Below are 21,349 nucleotides of genomic sequence, written 5' to 3' on the forward strand. Positions count from 1 at the left end.
TTTTTTTTTTTTCTGTTGGAGAAATGCAGCCCCGTTGTGTCATAGGAGCAGGGGAGCAACTAGACTGTAATGTGTAGAGAACTCGTTTTGGGGGGCCCCAGTCAAGTGTGTGATGCCAGGCACACCCCATTTTGCATGAAGCAGACCTCCTAGCTCTGTCTGAATTTTCTGCAGTGGTGCAAGTGAGCAGTTTCGACACTAAGGTGGTAGCTGTTAGCCACATGCAGCTGTTGAACACACGAGATGTGGCTAGTACAGCGGAGGAATTATTTTGTTGTTGTTGTTTTAGGAATAGTATTTTCAAATGTATTTGATTCTATTTAACTTAAATTTGAATAGTCAAATGGCACCAGTGGCCACTGTCATGCGCTGTGTTACCTTAGATGCCCTGAGCTGTCCCCATGGTGCTCAGCAGTGTGCTGCCTCGTGGCAGCTCCGAGAGGTACTGACCACATAGCTTGCTTGGAGTTGGACGGGTTCTTACTTAGAGGGCTCCCCGTCCAGCCGATCTCAGCTGGCACTCCGCCCCCCAGCCCCAGATTCCAGAGAGAGGCTTGGTTATTTTTTTAAAACATATTTCTTTTTTAAAAAATTATTATTATCTTGGCTGTGCTGGGTCTTCTTGGTGGCGTGCAAGCTTTCTCTAGTCGCCACGTGTGGGCCTAGTTAGCCCGCGGCACGAGGGACCTACTTTCCTGACCAGGGATGGAATCCACGTCCCCTTCATTAGAAGGCAGATACTTAACCGCTGGACCACAAGGGAAGTCCTGAGGCTTGGTTATTTTGGGGGTTTTTTTGGCCTTGCTGTGAGTTTTATGGGATCTTAGTTCCCTCAACCTGGGATCGAACCTGGGCCCTTGCCAGTGAAAGCACGGAGTCCTAACCACTAAACTGTCAGGGAATTCCTGAGGCTCGGTTGTTTTGAATGTTGCAAAAACCTGTCGCCTTGTTGAGCATTTCCCAGTTGAGGCAACCCAGCCCATCCAGTACTTCAGAGCTCTTTGCTTTTGGTGAGAATTTTCTCAGTTTAGCGTGGAAATGTTGATTATACCATGCCGGTCAGAAGCTCGACCTGATAATTGAGTAAAAAGTAAATTTGTTTTCCAATTGAAAAACATGTGCAATCTGTTTTATAGATTAAAATCTTTCAAAATGGGGGTTTCCTTGGTCAAAAAATATGTAAAAGGTCCCTGAGTGGTGCAGAGGTTGGATAGTCCAACCCTCTCACTTTGAAGGAGAGAGGGGAGACCCAGGTCAGGTCTCTGGGCTGGAATGGGGCCAAGATAGGACCAAAAGCCGGAGCTTCAGATTGATGGGAGAGGCCAGTGCCTGAACAGCCTTCCTGTGTGTGTGTGTCTGCCCTGGGCTGTCCGCCCCCTAGAACAGCGACTGTGACTGGCATTCCCTTTGATCGCTGCTTGAACATTAGGGAGATGTAAAAGCCTCTTTGATCACAGTGTCATGGAACAGGCATTACAGGCTAGGAGCAGTGCTCCAGGTGTGCTCCCTGGGCTGTCTATCATAGTGGGGAGCTACCTGGAAAGAAGGTTATAAAAAAAAAATGCAAAGTCTTGGGTCCCATCATAGACCTATCCTGGTACCCTGGAGCTCCCCACCCCCATCTGGAAACCCCAGCTCTTGTTACTCACACCCTGGTGTAACCCTCGCCAACCTCCCTGCACGGACTCTGGGCTTGGCCATTGGCTTGCTTTGGCCAGTGAGATGTTGGCCAGCATGATGGAAGCAGAGGCTTGAGAGCTAAACGCTCACACCTTGGAGGACTTCGCAGATGGCTCAGTGGTAAAGAATCTGCCTGCCAGTGCAGGAGATACAAGAGACTCGGGTTCGATCCCTGGGTCGGGAATATTCCCTGGAGTAGGAAACAGCAACTCACTCCAGTATTCTTGCCTGGAAAGTTCCATGGACGGGGGAGCCTGGCGGGCTACAGTCCACGGGGTCACAAAGAGTTGAGCACGACACATGCACACGTTGGAACTTGTCCGTTTGGCCTATATGCTCTTGAAACCCTGAGCTACCATATAAGTAGGGCCAGGTACTTGGTGGGAGAGACCACATGGGGATAAGGGCAGGGAGGGGAGGGGGCGAGGGGCAGAGACAGGTACTCAGCCAGCTGCCGGCCACCCCGGCATCTCAGTCCTGTGAATGAAGAAGCTGCTTTGGACATTCCAGCCCCAGCTGAGGCACATGGAAATGAACCACCGAGTGGAACCCAGCCAACTCACACCCTCGTGGTGGGGTGTTAGTGACCAGGGTTCTTGATCTTCCCCAATCAATAGAAATTGACTAGCGCCAGACAAGAAATTCAGACAGGCTTTAATGGGGACCTCTGCTGCAGCAGAGAGGGGCAGCAAGAACAAAACAACAGATTCCCTTGCTTGTTTGCTCCCTGAGGGCGGTGAGCTTGTCCCTTATATGGGGTGAGGGTGGGGGTGTGTCCAGGGGTCTGGCCAGAGGGGTCACTTAGGTGTTTTGCCCACCCTTAGGTGGTGGTGTGTGCAGGGAGCATGCATAGTAACTGCTTTTGCTCCCAAGGCCCTGTTTTTGCTTCAGGCTCTTCAAAAGTCACAGGTGGGTTTTTTGGTCTCTGTATCTTTTGGTCCAGAATTTGCCCCAAGTCCCATACAGTTTCATTGTATTTTGTCGCTCAAGGAGCGGTGTGTCCAGGTGCAAGCATTGCAGCGCTGCAGCAGAGGGTCCCGGGTCCCAGCCTGTCTCAGGGGCTGGGGTGCTGGTTACTGCCAGGCAGGGCTCCCCACTCGACCCCTGCTCATGGGAGTGGGTAGGGCTGGGGTGCAGTTTTCTCCCATGGTGTTTGGCTACAGTTGAGCATTTCTTGTTTTAAAGATTTTTATCTTGCTAAACTGCACCTCTCCTAATTCTTTGGCTGAAGAGAGGAGGCTTTTTTTAGGGCTGTTATTGTCCATACTCATTGGTCTTCCTGGGTTGCTGGCTTCTCCAGCCGCACACCTGTGATATATCGGCTGAAAAGAAAACCCAGAGAACTCACTGTCCTGTCATTCTTTGGGTTCCAAGGTCTCTAGTCGGCCTGTCTTCTTTTCTCCCCTTTTAGAGTCTTATATTTGTTTATGTCCAGGACTTTTAGCTGGACTTTGCAGAAGGAGGAGGGACAAGTACATTTACTCCATCTTGCCCAGGAACCAGAAATGTATGATTTGCCTGTTCTTGAACTTCATATAAATAGAGTTCGTTAGTGTGCTCTGTTAAGTCTGGCTTCTCTTGCTCACCATGATGTCTTGAGATGTTTTCCATGTACTTGTGTGTAGCTGGGTGTTTTCACTGCTATATAGTATTCAGCTGTGCAAACAAACCACACAGTAGAATTTGCACTGTGGAGTCCTAGACAGCAGTGAAAAAGCAAGTGATCGCAACTGCATGCAATAACCCCATGATTTATTGATCAGTCCCTCTGTGGATATGCATTTGGGTTGCTTCCAGTTTGTAGCTATTATGAGCAAAGCTGCTACAAGTGCTCTTGGTCATAGGTTTCAGTGGCCACACACACTCATTCCTGTTGGGAGTAAATATTGCAAAAGCCTCTCAACTGGTCTCTTCATTTCAGCTGTTGCCTCCTTCTAGCCGGTTTTCCACGTCAAAGCCGCAGTGACCTTCTGAAAACATTAACCGGATCTCTTCCCCACCCTCGCTCAAAAATACCAGTGGCTTCCTTTCTTGCTTAGAATGAAATCCAGGTCCTCACCGTGGTCCACAAGGCCCTACAGGACCTAGCCCCGGCCTGTTCTCTGTTCCTACCCCTAGCCACCCACCTGTCCCCATCCATTCAGTTTTGGGTGCCTTCAGTGTGCCTAGCTCGCTCCCACTTCAGGACAATGTGACAGAGCTGTTCCCTCTGCCAGAAACATTCTGCCCCCAATCATCACATACCTCCCTTTCCCTTTTATACAGGTCTTTGTTCAGATGTTACCTCTTCAAAGAGGGATTCAAGGGACTTCCCTGGTGGTCCAGTGGTTAAGACGCCACTCTTACTCTGCAGGGGGCATGGGTTTGAGCCCTGGTCAGGGAACGAAGATCCAATATGCCATATGGCATGGCCAAAAAATTAAAAATTAAAAAACTAAGTTAAAAGTCAAGCATTAAAAAAAAAAAAGGATTCTAAAATGGCCCCCACTCATCCTCTATTCCTTTACCCACATTATTTTTCTTGATGGTACCCAGAGCCACTTGAACTTTTACTGTATTTATTGTGTGTCTCCCGCTTTGGCGTGAAACATCCATGGGGTCATCTCATGGTTCTGTGTCCCACTGCCTAGAGCTGTGCTGCATGTAGTAGGTGCTCAGGAAACATCTGTTAAACGTATTAAAGACACTGACATGGGATTTGGGCACATGCCTCTGTTCTGACACCAGCATCATCTTCAGGCTGTTTCACAGGCCAAGTCCCCAAGACTCTAATCTCCTGGGACCTTGTGACAATGTAGACTCTGATCTGGAGGTCTGGGGTGGGACCTGAGAGGCTGGCGGTCCTCCCAGCTCCCAGGGGATGCCCAGGCTGTGGGGTCTGAGACCCAGGCTTTGAATAGTGAGGCCGTTACTGCGCTGAACTGGTTTTCACATCTGTTCATTGTGGAAAGCAAGTGGTGATGTGTGGAAAGCACGGTGCATGGTGCCTGGCCTTAGCACACTCTCAGTAGGTTTCAACTGCCCCTCCTCTGGGGGCTTTCAGGGTCTGAAACTTGAAGCGCCTGTTGATTTTCTGCCTCTGGTCATCCCCACCCCACCTTGTTTGGTCCCCTCCACTAACCCTCAGCAGAGCCTTGTCCAGGTTATTTCTCCATTGCTGGCCAGCCCCACCTGTCAGGGGCAGAGGCTAGGGGAGGATTCTGGTACTTTGACAGTCATGAGGGCATTATGCAAATGAGATGCAAAGCAGCAGTTAATGAGCCCTGATTGTGTTTGCGCAGCACTGGGGAACAGGGAGGATTACTGCTGGGCTGGGGCGGGGAATGGGGTTTGGGGGGGTGGGGACCACGATGCTCTTTCGGGTTGGAGAAGGAGACGGTGACAAAAGGGATTGGCTTCTCTGGGGGCCACGAGAGCAGCTGCCCTGTGGCCTGGGCAAGGCCCTCTCCTTATTTGTAGACTGATCCAACCTGTGGGACTGGAACACGATTAAGGTCCAGGAGGTCTGGCACAGGGTGTATGTCTGTGTGTGTGTGTGTGTACATGGGTGTGTATGTGTGTGGATTAGGGAGTGTCCCTGGGCCTGTCTGGGGCCTACAAGTACAGTAGTGGAGGCTGCAGATGGCAACTCCTTGATGTTTTTCTAGCTCAAGTAACATGCAGAGGAAAGTTGTCACAGAACCGACAGAGACTTCCCCGGCAGTCCAGTGGTTAAGACTACGTTCTTCTACTGTAGGGAGTTCAGGTTCGAACCCTGGTTGGGGAACTAAGGTTCCCCCCAAAAAAAACACCAAAAGACAAAAAAAATTGGCAGAGGACAATTTTCCCCTGAATGGGGGTCCATGTGGGAAGAAGGAGACAAGGAAGGTAGGAGATAAAGATGGGGCAGTTTCAAAGGGCACAGGCTGACAGGTGTAACCTGTTACCGGTATTTTTGCTGCTTTGCTGCTGCTGCTCCTGCTAAGTCGCTTCAGTTGTGTCCGACTCTGTGCGACCCCAGAGATGGCAGCCCACCAGGCTCCCCCGTCCCTGGGATTCTCCAGGCGAGAACACTGGAGTGGGTTGCCATTTCCTTCTCCAATGCATGAAAGTGAAAAGTGAAAGTGAAGTCGCTCAGTCGTGTCCGACTCTTCGCAACCGCATGGACTGCAGCCTACCAGGCTCTCCATCCATGGGGTTTTCCAGGCAAGAGTACTGGAATGGGGTGCCATCACCTTCTCCGTTTGCTGCTTTAGGGGGTCTCTTATCAATGTCAACTTTGACAAAAATTAAGTCTGTCCAATCTTGTTGTCTTCTTCCCTCATGAACCTCTCTTGGGGACCCTCCCAACAGCGGATGGGGCCGGATCAGGCTGATGGAGGTGGGCGGGGGGCAGCTGTCTTTGATATCCCTGGTTGGAGCTGGCTGTTTAGGAGAAAGATGATCCGAGGCTGGGGGCTGGCAGGCGAGCCGGGGGCTCTGCTTACAGGGCCTGGGAACTCAATCCCTCCCTGCCCGCTAGCTCTCCTGGGAACCTCTCCTCTCAGGCACCAGGCATCCCCGCACTCTTGGCCTGGATGTGGACCTCAGTGACTACTGAGGACCTCCAGGTCTGGGGACAAAAGCATCAGGCTTTTGGCCCAAGGAGGCCAGGCTGGAAGTCACCTCTGAGGTTGTTTGGGGGGATCCTCACCCATGTCCACTCTTTGACATATTCTAGTACATATGACCCTGTCTTGCCTTGATCTAAGGATGAGAAGCATCCTCTTAGAAAATGGGTGGCTGTCACCATGTTTCACAGTCAGAGCTTTCCTAATGGAACCCAAGGGATACGCCTGGCAGGCAGGGAGTTCAAATCCCAGCCCAGGCATTTTCTGCCTTTGTCCTCTTGGGCAAATTGCTCAACCACTCAGAGCCTCTTTCCTCCTCAGTCCTGGAGCCTCACAGAGATGCTGCAAGAGAAGAAGGGTCCAGAACATCCACTAGCCCGTCACCCCTGAGGGCAGAGACTTTGTTTTGCTGGTGGCCTGCATCCCAGCATGTAGAACCCCAGGCACATAGTGGGTGCCTAGTCAATATCCGGTAAATGAATGAAGTGCTCCATTTCATCTGTTCCAAGATGATTTCCCCCTCAATTTTGACATCACTGATATTAGGGTGCTTCATACAATCTGTATTAATAGCATGTCTTGGTTTAATTGGCAGCAGACTTATGACCGAGAGGGTTTTAGATGGGATGAACTGTGGAAGCAGCTGTCACTGTATTAACAGGCACTTTTTGGCTTAATTTTTGGTGGGTCCACACACTTTCTGATTGTGTGTGCCCTCTCTGGGCTGTGCGGGATCCCTGGGTATTGCCCTGGGGCACGGGGCCTGCAGTGACCCTGCCTGAGGTCTTTCTGAGGCTGTCCTGGGCTGAGGGTAGCGCTCCTATGGGGAACACTGTGTGTCCTGGGCCCCTTTCCCTTCTTGACCTAAAGACCCCCTCCCCTGGCCCCCATTGGATGTTACCTATCCCTCCTGGTCGGTGGCAGGACTCTTTGAAGTCTGGAATTCTTTTGGGGGAAGGGGGTCTATTTTGTTCAATCCTGTCTTGATTCCAGGTACCAGGACTGGACAACAACTAGGGGGATGGAGGGAAATCTGTGAGCTGTCTAGGCTGAGGGGCTGTAGGTGGGATCTAGTCTGGACCAGGCAGAGGACTTTTCAGAATGAGAGAGAGGGAGTTGGGGAGGTGGACCCGTCTCCCCACCCTCCCACAGTCCCCTCCAGGCCCCCCACAGCAGACCGAGAGACGGAAGGCAGATTAGTGTCCAGAGGAGCAGACAGATCCTCTCCTAGAAAGGGGCTCGTTGTTCAGTCCCCTGGCTGGGACACTCACTTGTGTCACCAATCCCCTCCCATGAGGCCAGCATTGGGGGCTTGTGTGTACAGCTGCAATTTTGTGGGGGAAGAGTTTATGCATTGTATGTTCTGGATTCGTGTAGATGTGTGTACACATGTCAAAGATATGTGTACACTGATAGTAGTGTTACAGTATATGTATGTGTGTGTTATCTGTACACGTATAGGTAAGTACACAGACGTGTGGAAATGCACATGTGCAAATACACATAATGAGTGTTTGTATATGTAAGTGTGTCATTGGCATGCACATGTGCATGGACAAGTATTGGTGTGGATGGGTCATACATGTGCAGTACATGTTTGCTGTGGGGCATGTGGGACAGTGCTGGCCTGTGGGAGCAGCGCCAGAATTAGAATCACAAGGCCTGGCTGCCAGTAAGGAGCCTGGGAGCCTTGGATGCCCAGACGGGTGGTTTTACTACTATGGGCCTCAGTTTCCAATCTGTAAAATGGGCATGGAATCTCTTGGAATGTAAGAACACTTGGCCTGACCCGGAAAAATCTCAAAAGTTTGAAATTGAGAAGTGATTGAATGAGAATAAATGATTAAGCAAATAGAAATGTTCTGCAGAGCGACACGCGGTAGCATTTTCAGGACCTGAGGGGAGCATGTGGAAAGGACGCAACTTCCAGAGTCTTGAAGTTGGGAGGCAGGGTCTTGGGGACCCCGTCCCCTCGCCCCGCCCCGGCGCGGGGCGTGGCTGCCAGAGCCCGGGAAGATGAAGCATGCGCGTGCCCGCCCGGGGGTGCGGGCGCAGCGCAGGAGGCGGGCGTCCCCTGGTGTCCGCGGGAGGGAGGCTGTCTGAGCCAGCATTGCCCAGTTGCCATGGAAACGAGCAGACGGAGGTGGGCGGCAGGAGAAGGAGGCGGGTCGGGAGGAGGGACGGGGAGGAGGCGGCGGCGGGCGGCAGGCGGCGGGTGGCGGGGAGCCGGTGTCTGCAGCCCTGGAGCCGCCGCGTTCGCGAGCGAGTGGTGGAGGGAACCCAGGAGGACAGAGCCCCCGGCCCAGGCGTCAGGCCCTCTCCCCGCCCGCCGCCACGGAGCAGGAGGAGGGCAGCCGGCCCCTCCGGCCCCGGCCTGGCCCAGCGGGGGCCGCGCGCGCCTCCGTGCCCCGGGCTTGGTGCCCAGACGGGCCCAGGTAGGCATCTCGGTGGGGACAGCCGGAAGAGGCTGTCCGGAGACTGGGGCCGGCGTCCGCTCCTGCCTTCCCACCGGCAGGACCGGGCGGCAAGCCCTGGGGCCAGTGGACCTGGTGGGGCGCAGCCTGCGTCCCCAGAGGCCCTTTGCAGAAGCTGGGTCCTCCCCATTAGGAGGACTGTCCCTGTTACTGCCCCCTCTGCGCTTCTGTCCTGCCACAGGTCCTTACCAGAGAAGTGCCCCTTCCCTCGCAGAGTGGGCCCAGGGCGCCAGAGCTTCCAGGAGCCCGTGGTGCTGCTGCTTCCCAGGCTGAGGCTTGGAGGTCGGGGTGGGGGTGTGGATGTGGATGTCCCCCACCCCAGCTCAGGGCAGTCCTAGGCCCTGGCCATAGGGAACCAGCAGGCCCACCTCCTACCGCCACACCAGCAGCCTCCCTGCTGGCCCCGTGGTCTCAGGGCCTGGGTTAGACCCCGGGTCAGGGAGGAGACCTGTCTTTTCCCCCAGGCTCAGGCCCTTCCCCTCCTTTCTCTCCCTGTAGACCCAGTTCCCCCAAATCTCCCCAAGGGCCCTGTCCCACCTGCCCCATTAGCAGGCCCAGGGTCTCCATGCTGGGTAGGGGCCGGCCTCGATGGGGTGGGGTGCCCAAGGCCCTCCCTTCCCCTCTCTGTTCCTCTGCAGCGTGGCTCCCGGGATGGACTCAGACGCTGCTGGGGGAGCTGGGGCACTGCAGAGGAGCCTCTGCTGCTGCCTGGGAGGGGGTGGGGCTGGGCCTGGGGAGGAGCTGGGTGGCACTGCCGGGCTGTGGGCACAGAGCAGGCAGGAGGGCCTGCGGCAGAGCAGTGGGCGCAGAGCACCGGCCTGGGGATGGGGGAGGGGAGCCCTGGGCCACAGCTGAAGGGCCTCGACCAGCATGGGGGGAGATCCCAGCCCAAGAGGGCAGGGGGTGGCGTGTCAACCTCCAGCCTGCCCTGGGGCTTAGGACCTGAAGGGTCTGCCCTGTTCTCCCGCCTGCCCTCCGTCCCCAGCAGCCCCTGAGAGCTGGGCTGGCTCCTTGGCTGGGTCTCGGCACCGCGCTGGAGCTCCCCCTTCCATGGGCACCCCGGAGGGCGAGAGGACCTGGGACAGGGCCTAGGTGATGGGGTCAGGGGAAGCGTGCTGAGAAGCTCCATTCATTCATTTCTGCAAACCACAGTTGCACTTGCTGAATATAGGTACAGAGGTCTCCTACTTTGGAGTTAAAGGCCCAGGTGAGAGGGTGGGCCTGGGGGTGGCAGGAACTGGGTGGGGAGCTGCAGATTTGCTCAGAAGCCAGCAACCCAGTAACTCGTGTGCACCCCCTTGTCTCCGAGCCCTGGCACTCTCCTTCCGACCAGCCTCCATCCCATCCCCATCAGGACAGGAGCCAGTGAGGCCTGGTGGGCAGACTCTTTTGGCAGAAGTTGGAAAGAGCCGACCCTTCCCCCAAAGTCCCACTCCTGTTTGGCCTTCTCTAGGCCACAATCCCCTTCACCATTTTCTCTGTCCCGCGCGTCCTGGGCTCTGTGTTTGCTCGCTCTGTCTCTCCTACACTGTTGCCCCCAGACTCTGGGGCAGTCATCGCATAGGAATGGAAGCCCCATCCCATCACACCTAGTGGGCTCACAGCCCAGGGCGCCCGGGCCCCACCCCCCTGCAGCCTTCCCTGCAGTGGAAGCAGCTGAAGCGTGGCTGCAGGAGCATCAGAGGTCCCGGGACTGGAACAGTTTGGCCCGGGCTGGCCCTCCCCTCGTGCCCCCGGTGTAGGAGGTCTGGGGAGAGGAAGCTGAATCTCCACTTGGCTCTCAGGGCTCCAAAGCTGAGCTCCAGGCTTCTTTAAATTGGTCCTTCCGCTGTGCTCCCCATCTCAAGAAGCAGCACCCCCTGCCCCTGCCAGGTGCTCAGGCCCAAACCCCAGCACCACCTTGACCCCTCACTTTCACATCCAAACCATCAGCAAATCCTCTTGGCCCCAAAGTCAGTATCTCCCAATTCCAAGGACTTCTCGACAGCTTCCGACATTACTGCCTTGCTCTGAGTCCCTATCTTCCATCACTTGGGTGGTGGGGGGCTGCAGCTGCCTGCCAGCAGGTGCCCCCTGTAGTACACGCTCCCCCTCGCCTCCCCCAGCAGCCAGGGATCTTTTGAAACCCAAGTCAGGTCACACCTCACCTCTTCTCACACCCTGCAGTGGTTCCTGTCTCACTCGATGGGGGGAAGTCACAGGCCCCCCTCTGACCTACAAGCTGCCACGTGTCTGCATCACCTCCCAGTCAGCCTCCCTGACTTCAGCCTTCCCCCTCACTCGCTCTGCTCCAGCCACGTGGCCCCCTTGTTCCTCAACCCTGGCAGCTGTGCTTCGCCCCAGGGCCTTTGCACCGGCTGTTCCTGTGGCCTGAACACTCTTCCTCCAGATATCTGCGTGGCGCCCTCCATTACCTCCTTCAGGACTCTGCTCAAATGCCACCTTCTAAGAACGGCCTTCTCTGACCAGCCTGTGTAAAACAGAACCACTCCTTAGCCCCCACCATCCCTCCCTGTCCCCTGTTCTTCCCCAGAGCTTTGGTCACCTTCTTACACACTTGATCATTTACTTTTTCGTCCAGTTTCTTGTCTTGCCAGCCCTTTAGAGTGTCAGCTCTTTGAGGCACAGGGGTTTCCAGCTTGCTCACACTGTAGCACGGAAGTGAGTAAGTGAAGTTGCTCAGTTGTGTCCGATTCTTTACGACCCCATGGACTATAGCCTACCAGGCTCCTCTGTCCATGGGATTTTCCAGGCAATAATACTGAAGTGGGTTGCCATTTCCTTCTCCAGGGGAACCTTCCCGACCCAGGTTTCGAACCCAGGTTTCCCACATTGTAGGCAGACGCTTTGCCATCTGAGCCACCAGAGCTGCACAGAAAGGATCAGGGCTGCAATTAAAGCCATGAGTCTTTGGTTCAGTGGCTGGCCCCCTTGCCTCTGCAGGGTAACGAGGAGGTGGGTTTCAGCCTCACAAGGGAAGGGATGCAATGCCCACTGCCCACCCCGCCCCCCGGGGACTGGGCAGTTGCCCCAGGGCATCGAGTGGGACAAGATGTCCTTCAAGGACTGAGTGTGCTTCTTACCTTTCTCTGGCCCAGCCGTGGCCGGGAGAGCTCTCCTCAGCCAGGAAGGGGCAGAGAGCGAGCTGTGTGCCCTCCACCCCTGGTGCTGCTCAGGGTGGAGGGCCCCTCCTTCCTGGTCAGAGTTCCGTGCCTTCGGGAAAACCCTGCATGCCCCAGGAGTATCACTCCCAGAGGGGGCAGACCTGGTTCCTGCCCCTCCAGGCTGGAGATGCGGAGGGCTCGGGACAGGACACACCTTGTCAGGACAGAGCGTCTGCCTGTGGGATAAGTGGTGTCAAGGAGATGCACCCACAGCAGAGAAGATGGGGCCCTGTCTTCCCACCAGCTCCCACCCCGTCTGTGGAACCTGAGTCAGGGCTGTGATTATAGTGGGTCACTGGGAGGTGGTCCCTGGAAACACTGAGTGTGTGGAGGTGAGGCAGGAATCGTTCTTGATTAAGCAGGTTTCCACTGTGGGCAGCGGCAGCTCCATCCAGCGGGCCCCTCAGAGAAGCAGTGTAGGACGCGCCCCAGACGAGCCCCCAGGAAGGCAGGGAGCCGGGGTGTGTGTCTACCAGGTCAGCTGGTCGTTACCTGAGGCTGCCCCAACTTCCCTCCTTCCTACTTGCTTTTCTTTAACTGTTGTTATCCTTAATCATCTGATGAGCGATATTTATCCACTGCTTGGTCTCCTGCCTGCGCTGCAGTGTAGGCCCTGTGCGGGAAGCCTGGTCTCCTTCCCTGCCGAGCCTGCAGCACCCACAACGGGCTTCCAGGCTCCCTAGAGATGGGCAGGCCTAATGAGATGTCGCCCCACCCGCTTGGCCTGGGAGCTGGGCGTTCGGAGCAGAAGGGAGGGCCTGGGGCCTGGTGGGGCTGGAGGAAGAGGGGAAAGGCTGGGGAGGGTGAGGTGCTGAAGTCTGGGGTCTGAGGAGCGGCAGGGAGGGGAGGCCAGGCACGGGCGGCTGGGGTGGGTCCCTTCCACCCTTCCCCTGGGGTGAGCCCACCCATTTCCTTCAGCTCCATGTCTCTCGGGGGTCTGCCTTCCTCAGTCTCCCCATTTGCTTCCACCCCTTTCCTGCCTCCCCACCTTGGGGTTTATAGTTTCTGTAGGCAGGCCCTCTGGGGACTGTCTGGGGCACCCACCTCATAGGAGATGGAGGTTGGGTAGTCTGGATTTTAGATCCAAAGAAAAGAAGGCCAGACAAAGCCAGGTCTGGGACCTTCTCTTCCCCACCTGGAGACCTGGGGTTCTAGATGAAGCCCAATCGTCTCCTGGAAAGCAGTCTTAGCTGGGCTGCTGTAACAGACCACCACAGACTGGGTGATTTAAACAGCAGACCCTGATTTCTCACAGTCTGGAGGCTGGAAGGCCGATATCGATGTCGGGGCCCTGGTGAGACCTGTCTTCCAGGCTTGTCGATGGTGGCCTTCCCGCTGTGTCCTCACCCAGCCCCGTGCTCTGCTGGAGCCCGGGGAGAGGGCGCGGCCCTCCCTTCCTCCTCTTAGCTTGGACTCCGATCCTGTTGGATTAGGACCTCACCCCCGTGAACTCATTTAACTTTAATCACCTCCTGAAAGCCTGTCTCCAGATGCAGTCACTTCGCGGGGACAGAGCATCACCGTATAAATTTTGAGGCGGACACAGTTCAGTCCCTAGCAGAAGTCTATGGGGATGTTAGTCCATAGAGGTGAGACGGAGAGGAGAAGGCATCCGGGGAGATGCTTCCCTGTGGCTCAGAGGGTAAAGAATCCACCTGCGATGTGGGAGACTTGGGTTTCGTCCCTGGGTGGCGAAGATCCCCTGGAGAAGGGAAAGGCTACCCACTCCTGTATTCTGGCCTGGAAAATCCCCACGGACAGAGGAGCCTGGCAGGCTACAGTCCATGGGGTCGCAAAGACTCAGACACGACTGAGGGACTAACACCAGGGAGATTACCCAGACGGCCTCCTGTTTTAAAAGCTCTGACGCTCTGGGAAGTATGGGTAATAATACCCACAGTAATAATAACGCTGAACTCGCACCAACTCCATGGGGTTGGGGGTAGCATCACCTCCATTTTGCAGATGAGGAAACTGAGGCACAAAGCGTTTAAGCCGTTTGCCAAAGTCACACCATCCGTAAAGTGGCAAAGCTGGGATTTGAACCCACTCGCCCTGTCCGGCCCCGAGGCAGGGCCTGTAACCAACCTGCTCTTGGTGCTGACCTGGGGGAGAGCAAGCTGCCTCCTGAGACAGCGAGGCATGGTTGATGGCTGGCGTTGTCGAGGAGCCGCACCAGGGTGTGGGATGAGGTGGGCCTCAAGGCAAGCCGGACAGTTTTGGGGAGAGACGATTGTGGGAAGGAGGACGGCGTGCACCCCAGGCAGCAGGGAAGGTGCGAACAGAACCCGGAGTCAGCTTGGGGGTGGTGTCACAGGGAGGGCCGGAAGGGGAGCATGTTCCAGCTGACCTGGACCCTTCCTGCTGCCTCGGAAGCCCCAGCAGGGCCTGGTGAGGGTCCTTGTGTGGCCCCAGGCCAGGCACAGTGAACTCGTCCATGTCTGGGTGACCTGAGGGTTGGGGAACTGTGGGAACGTTTGTGGAAGCTGAGGCCCACCCTGGGTGAGGGCACATAGCTCTGGCTTCGCGGGGCCCCGCCCAGGTTTGAGCTGAGCTGGTCCCTTAGGCCAGGAGTGCTGGGGTGACACCCGTGGAATGACTCTGGACCGGGCACCGGGGCAGGGAGGGGCAGGGAAGGGACTCACCCCTGGGCCTGCATCTGACCCTGCCTTCTCCCTGCTGTGTGACCTTGGACATGTGTGGATTATTATTAGTCCATAGAGGTGAGACGGAGAGGAGAAGGCATCCAGGGAGATGCTTCCCTGTGGCTCAGAGGGTAAAGAATCCACCTGCGATGTGGGAGACTTGGGTTTTGTCCCTGGGTGGCGAAGATCCCCTGGAGAAGGGAAAGGCTACCCACTCCCGTATTAAAATTATTACCCATGTCTCAGAGAAGGCAGAGAAGTCACCACCTATTTCAATGTGTTTTTTTAATTTAAAAAATTTATTTATTTTAATTGGAGGCTAATTACTTTACAGTATTGAGGTGGTTTTGCCATCCATCGACATGAATCAGCCACGGGTGTACAGGTGTCCCCCATCCTGAACCCCCTCCCGCCTCCCTCCCCACCCCATCCCTCTGGGTTGTCCCAGAGCACCAGCTTTGAGTGCCCTGCTTCGTGCATGGAACTTGCACTGGTCATCTGCTTTACATATGGTAATAGACATGTTTCGGTGCTGTTCTCTCATATCGTCCCACCTTTGCCTTCTCCCACATCCTCTAAAAGTCTGTTCTTTAAAACGGTGTCTCTTTTGCTGTCTTGCATATGGGGTCGTCGTTACCATCTTTCTAAATTCCATATATGTGTGTTAATATACTGTATTGGTGTTTCTCTTTCTGACTTAACTTCACTTTGTATAATAGGCTCCAGTTTCGTCTGCCTCATTAGAACTGACTCAAATGCATCCTTTTCTATAGCTGAGTAATATTCTATTGTATACATTTTGGGGTTGTTATGATTCACTTATATATTTAATGGGTTGTTACGAGGATTATAAATAGAGTGTATGAAGAGATTGGCACACAGTAGGCACTCAAAAATGGTTGTGGTTGATATGAAGGAAGAGTGAAGCGGGGGGTGACCGGCTGAGAATATTGACACCTATTCTGACTGTACTTCGGACCCCTAAGGAGGGAGGGCACCACCCAAAGGGAAGAATCATCACGGGGAATCAAGGAGGGAGAGACCGTGGAACTGGACCCGGAGGGTTGACCAGAAGGAGAGGAAGGGGGCCAGAGACAGAGGACGGGAGGGATCTGGGACCTCCGCTCTTGTGGGAGGATGCCGGCTCCTGGTTGCGTCTTCATCATTTATTGGACATCGGCTGTGTGCAGGTGACTGTTTGATGCTTGAGTACAGAATTCAGTGTTTCTGCTATTTACTGAACAAATGTTGCAAAAGGGTGACATTTTTTCCATTCATTCAGTAAATAAGTATTGTGCACTTACTGTGTGCCAGGCACGGCCCTGGATGTTGATAAAATATAGCGGAGAGTCAGACAAAATCACTAGGCTTACAGAGTTAATGTTCTAAGTGGGAGAGGAAGACAGTAAGCACGATGACTACTGTGATGAGAGGCTGTCGCATGGTAACAAGTGTTATGCAGACTGCAAAAGTGAGGAGGAAAGGGAGCAAAGAGGAGAGCCGGGGTGGAAAAAGAGTTTAGAGTTGAAATGGAGGGAGGTCAGGACATTCGAGCAGAACTGGAAATCTGGGGGTGGGGGTGGGGAACCATTCCTAGCAGGTGCAAAGGCCCTGGGGTTAGAACAGCAAGGAAGTCAGTAGAGCTGGAGGAGATAAAGAATGATAGGAGGTGAGGCCAGAGGGGCGAGGGGAGGGCCAGCAGGTCACGCAGGGCCTCCTGGCAAGGAACTAGACTCCTCAGCGGAAATGGGGAGCCCCGGGAGGAACGTGAGTAGTGCACTGGAAGAATCAGATTTAGCTTTTACCAGTTTCCTTCTGTCTGATGCCTGGGGAACAGACCAGGGTTGGGGAGAGACAAGCAGGGTCAGAGGCAGGAGGACCAGTGAAGAGGCTACTGTAGGCAGGTGGAGGCGCTGGGACCAGGGTGGCTGAGAGTAAAGCTCAGGACCTGCTGCTGGGCCGGGTAGAGGGTGGGAGGAGAAAGCGGAGCTGGATGACTCCGAGGGCTGTGGTTATTAGTGGCTAAAGCCGTTCAAGTCCACACCGAGGCGTCCACACCAGGCCTGCCCTCCCCACTCCACCCCCGAGGCTCATGTCTAACTCTTCTATCCCTTCTCCAAGTCAGGGGTTCAGGGAACATGACCACAGCCTCTGCCCTCAAGGTCTTTTAAAGGCAGCTAGCGGTGGGCTTGGGGCCTGAGGGGAGACATCTTTCGCCCTGGGGCTCCTTTCTCTCTAAAGGTGAGGTCAAGGGCAGCATTGAAAGTTCAGATTTTCACAGGGGTCTGTGGTTTTCAAAAAGCTTACTGCCCTTTTATCATTTGATCTTTGAAGGCTCAAGTATTGTTTTCTCATCATATGAGTTCGAAAACTGGGATCCCCGTGGCGCAACCTGGCTGAGACCTCACTGGTCAGCAGTCAAGCTGGGGCCAGAGCCCCTCAGCCTGATGCCGCACCTGTGCCAAGGGCTGCACCGTCCTTGTGGGCGGAAAAGGCCTGGCACCTTCCCTGGCTCCACAGAGAGGTTAGTGTTGGTGTTAGACACACCACTCAGTCGTGTCCGACTCTTTGTGACCCCATGGATCACGGCCTGCCAGGTTCCTCTGTCCGTGGGATTCTCCAGGCAAGAATCCTGGAGTGGTTTGTCATTCCCTTCTCCAGGGGATCTTCTCGACCCAGGGATCAAACCTGGGTCTCCTGCATTGCAGACAGAGAGGGCCCACCCTGAAAAGGGACCCCCACTCCCATTCTAGCAACAGAGGTGACAAGTCAGTAGTGAGAGCTGGCAGGCTCCTGGAGTCAGATCTCAGCCCCTGGGCGCTCGTCTGCACCATGGGGGTGACGACAACCCCCGCCTTCCAGGACTGCGGTGGGGGTTAGAGCCGTCCAGACGTGCAAACAGGCCTTGGCCCCAAGTCTGCTGCACAAATGCCAACTGTTGTCATTAGGGATAAAGGGCTTTCTGGGCCTCACAGCTTTACAGCCACAGTGAGAAAGGTCAGATGGGCGCTGTGCCCGTATGATGGGCTGAGGAGCCCTGAGCGCGGATGGGGCTCAGCCACCGGGAGCAGCGGATTCTGGCCACAACGGCTTCTTGACCTGAGAGATGCCGCGCTCCATGGCAGCAGCCCCTGACCGCCGTTCAGGGAGGCCCCGGCGTTTGCCAGAGTGAGGCCTCCCGCCTGCACCCTGGGTGAGGGTGTGAGGCCGATTTGGAGGAAGCAGGGGCGAGTTGGGGTGGTGTGTCTGGCCACGCGGTGCTGGGGGCTCCCACGCCTCCTCCCACTTCCCCGTCCTGATGCTGCCTGCCTGGCCTCCTGGGCCGCCTCTGCGGGTCTGCCCCGGGGTTAGACTGGGCTGGACCCTCTCCTCTGTCTCATCTAATCCTTGAGTCTGGTTGCATCGTTCCCATTTGCCAGCAAGGCCCAGCAAGGCCGTGTGAATTGCCTGGCATCACACAGCAACTTGGTGGCAGAGCAGGGACCCCAAGGCTAGAACTATTTCCACTGCACATTCTACATCAGCCAGGAGCCAGGAGACCCTGCCTGTACCCAGGGTGGGACCACAGCCAGCTCCACCCGCCCTGGATTGGACAGGGGGAGAGTGGCCTCTGCTCTCATGCATTCCCTCCTAGCCTGACTTGCCAAGTCTTGACTGCTGTCCCCTCCCTCCAGCTTCAAGGACACCATCGTCCTGGCTCCCAGCTTACTCAGCTCTCCTCTAACACCTGGATCCTGGAGGCTTTTTTTTTTTAATTGTAGGATAATTGCTTTACAATATTGTGTTGGTTTCTGCCATACGTCAACATGAATTAGTCATAGGTGTACATATATGTCCCCTTCCTCCTGAACCTCCCTCCCACCCCATCCCGCCCCCTAGGTTGTCACAGAGCTCCCTGAGTCATACAGCACATTCCCACTGGCTATCTGTTTCACATTTGTAGTGTATATGTTTCCATGCTACCCTCTCCTTCCCCTCCGGTGTCCACAAGTCTCTTCTCCATGTCTGCACCTCCCTTGCAAGGCTGGAGGCTTTTTAAAAAGAATATGCAGTTTATGCAAGGCAAAACCTAAAAGGCACAAGAAGACCCATGGTGAAAATGCCTGCTCCCATCCCCCAGCCACCCAGTTCCCCGAAGGCAACCACCATTACTCAGCTTTCCAAAAATACGCTCTGCTCCTATATTTCCCCCCATAAAAATGGAAGCATCCAGGCACACAGTGCCAAACCTGGCTCGTTTTGCTTTAGTGACATGGCTTGGAGGGTTCTTTCCATTCAAGACCAGAGCATTCCGTCGCAGGCCTGCATTGTAATTTACTTAACCGGTCCCCTGTGGCCAGGCATTTGGGTTGTTTCCAGCCTTCGGTTCTTATAAGCAGTGCTGCAGTAAACAAATTGGGCGGCTTCAGTTCACCTAGCTAGCTGGAAAGTAGATGCCTACGGTGCATTTCTCTCCAACAAGGTTGTACTGAGTCCCTTCCCCACCACCAGGGGTGGGTCCAACCGCTCCTAGGACGGATGTCCCTACCCCCGACCCCGTCCCTGCCCCCACCTCCAGCTGCTGACAGTTGTACGCGCTGGGATCCCAAAGAGCAGAGCTCAGTGACTCCAAGGGTTCTAGGTGGGCTCTGACCTCAGGATACTTATTTACCTGCCCCGGTTGAGGGTCTTTCATTAAACATGCCTGCCCTTTACTGCTCCAAACCTAAATTCAAAATGTTCTTTATGAAGCGAGTACTGCTTTCTAAGTGAAAAGTGCCAAATTAAGAAGAAAAAAAATCAGACTCATTTCTTTGTCCCTTGATGAATTCAGCTGCCTTCCCGCCCACCCACCGCTGCTGTGCATGAGTGTGGGAAAGTGTGTCTGAGGCTTTGCCAAGGTGAAAGGAACAAGATATATTTAGTGCCTGCGAAAAGTAGGGAGGCAATACTGGGTGGTTACTGGGAAAAGAGCACCAGGCTCTGGACATATGGGGAGGCTGAGGTCCCGGAAGGGGAGGGCCACCCTGCGCTGAAGCCTGTAGAGACTAGCCTGCCCCTGCAGTCCTCACTGGCCAAGGCTCAGAGTGTCCGAGGTGTGCCCTGCTCGAGGTTCACAGCTGCTAATAGGGTTGTTACTGAAAGTGGGGGTCCGGCTGCTTGCCACTCTAAAGCCACTAAAGAGGCAAGGTTGGCGGAAAGTTGGCTTTATTTTGGAGGCTGGCAACCTCGGTAGGAGGGCAGACGCTTGTCCATAGGCCAACTCCCCGCCACTGACAATCGGGGGGCAAGAGCTTTTATAGACGGAGGGAGGGACTACATGCAGAAGCAGTGGGGTCAGCTCTCACGGTCATCCTGAAACTGGTGGTCTAATCAGCGTCATCTTGTTTTTTTATATTCTGTTGGAGTGCAATTGATTTACTGTTGTGCTGTGCGTTTTAGGTGTGCAACACAGTGATCCAGTTGTACATATATTTATTCTTTTTCAGATTCTTCACTCATATTACACAATATTGAGTATAGTTTCCTATGCTCCATGGTAGGTCCTTGTTATTTTTTTAAAAATAAACTATGTATTTTTATTTTATTTTTTAAAATTTGATTCTGTTTTACTTGTTGGCTGTGCGGGGTCTTCATTGCTGCAGGCAGGCTTTTCTCTAGTCGTGGCAAGCGGGCACTGTTCTGCCGGCAGCGTTCAGGCTCTAGGGCACACGGGCTCCACAGCCATGGTGCACAGACGTGTGGAGTCTGTGCTACACGGCGTGTGGAGTCTTCCCGGACCACGGTTCCAGTCCGTGTCCCCTGCATTGGCAAGTGGGCTCTTAAGCACTGGACTGCCAGAACCTGGTTATCTATTTTATATATAGTAGCGTGTGTATGGTAACCGCAAGCTCCCAATTTATCCTTCCCTCTCATGTTTCCCCTTCGGTAACCTTCAGTTCATTTTAGAACTCTGTGAGTATGCTTTTGTTTTATAAATAAGTTCATTTGTATAATTTTTTTAAAAATTAGGTCCCACATATGAGTTACGTATTTTTCTTTCTCTGACTTACAGAGCGAGACAATCTCTGGGTCTATCCATGTGGCTGCAAATGGCATTATTTCGTTCTTTTTACGGCTGGGTAGTATTCCGTTGTATATGTATACCACACCTTCTTTATCTGCTCACCTGTTGATGGACATTTTAGTTTGCTCACATGTCCTGACTATTGTGGGTAGTGCTGCAATGAACATTGGGGTTCATGGTGTGTTTGAAGTACGGTCTTCTTTGGATATATGCCCAGGAGTGGGATTGCTGGGCCATATGGTAGTTCTATTTTTAGCTTTTTTAAGGACCCTCCATACTATACTCTAGAGTGGTTATACCAATTCCCACCAGCGGTGTAGGAGGGTTCCCTTGTCTCCATCCACACCCTCTCCAGCATTTATTGTTTGTATTTTTTAATGATGTCCATTCTGACCAGTGTGAGATGATACCTTATTGTGGTTTTGGTTTGCTTTTCTGATAATTAGTGATGTAGAGCATCTTTTTGTGTTCTTTTTGGCCATCTGTATGTCTTCTTTGGAGAAATATCTGTTTGAATCTTCTGCCCATGTTTTAATTGGGTTGTTTGTTTTTTGACATAGAGCATCTTGATTGTTTTAAGTACAGTTCATCTTTAGCTTCAGGGTCAGTTTGCTCCCCTCTCGTTGAGGCCAGCTCTTGAAACTGGCAGCTTATAACATCGCTACAGTCGGTCATCATGTAGTTAACTTCTTCCACCTGGTGGGGGCTTTATCTTTAAGTGTCTATAAGACAGCTCACAGGATATGGCTCA

The 21,349-nt window shown here is 54.1% G+C and overlaps 1 protein-coding gene across 3 annotated transcripts in view; it reads left to right on the forward strand.

The window, feature by feature from the left end:
• PACSIN1 (protein kinase C and casein kinase substrate in neurons 1) overlaps positions 1 to 21,349 on the forward strand; it is a 65,086-nt gene that overhangs the window by 27,160 nt on the left and 16,577 nt on the right. The window contains exon 1 of one of the 3 annotated variants that reach the window (XM_061397963.1): positions 8,338 to 8,412. The exons of 1 other annotated variant lie outside the window; for it this stretch is intronic. The gene's annotated coding sequence lies outside the window, so the exon portion shown is untranslated. Of the gene's footprint in view, positions 1 to 8,337; positions 8,413 to 8,472; positions 8,705 to 21,349 lie in introns of those variants that run through there. One more of the 3 variants, XM_061397962.1, reaches the window with a different exon arrangement.

This window comes from Bos javanicus, chromosome 23 (assembly GCF_032452875.1).
Source record: "Bos javanicus breed banteng chromosome 23, ARS-OSU_banteng_1.0, whole genome shotgun sequence".
Lineage (NCBI taxonomy): Eukaryota > Metazoa > Chordata > Mammalia > Artiodactyla > Bovidae > Bos > Bos javanicus.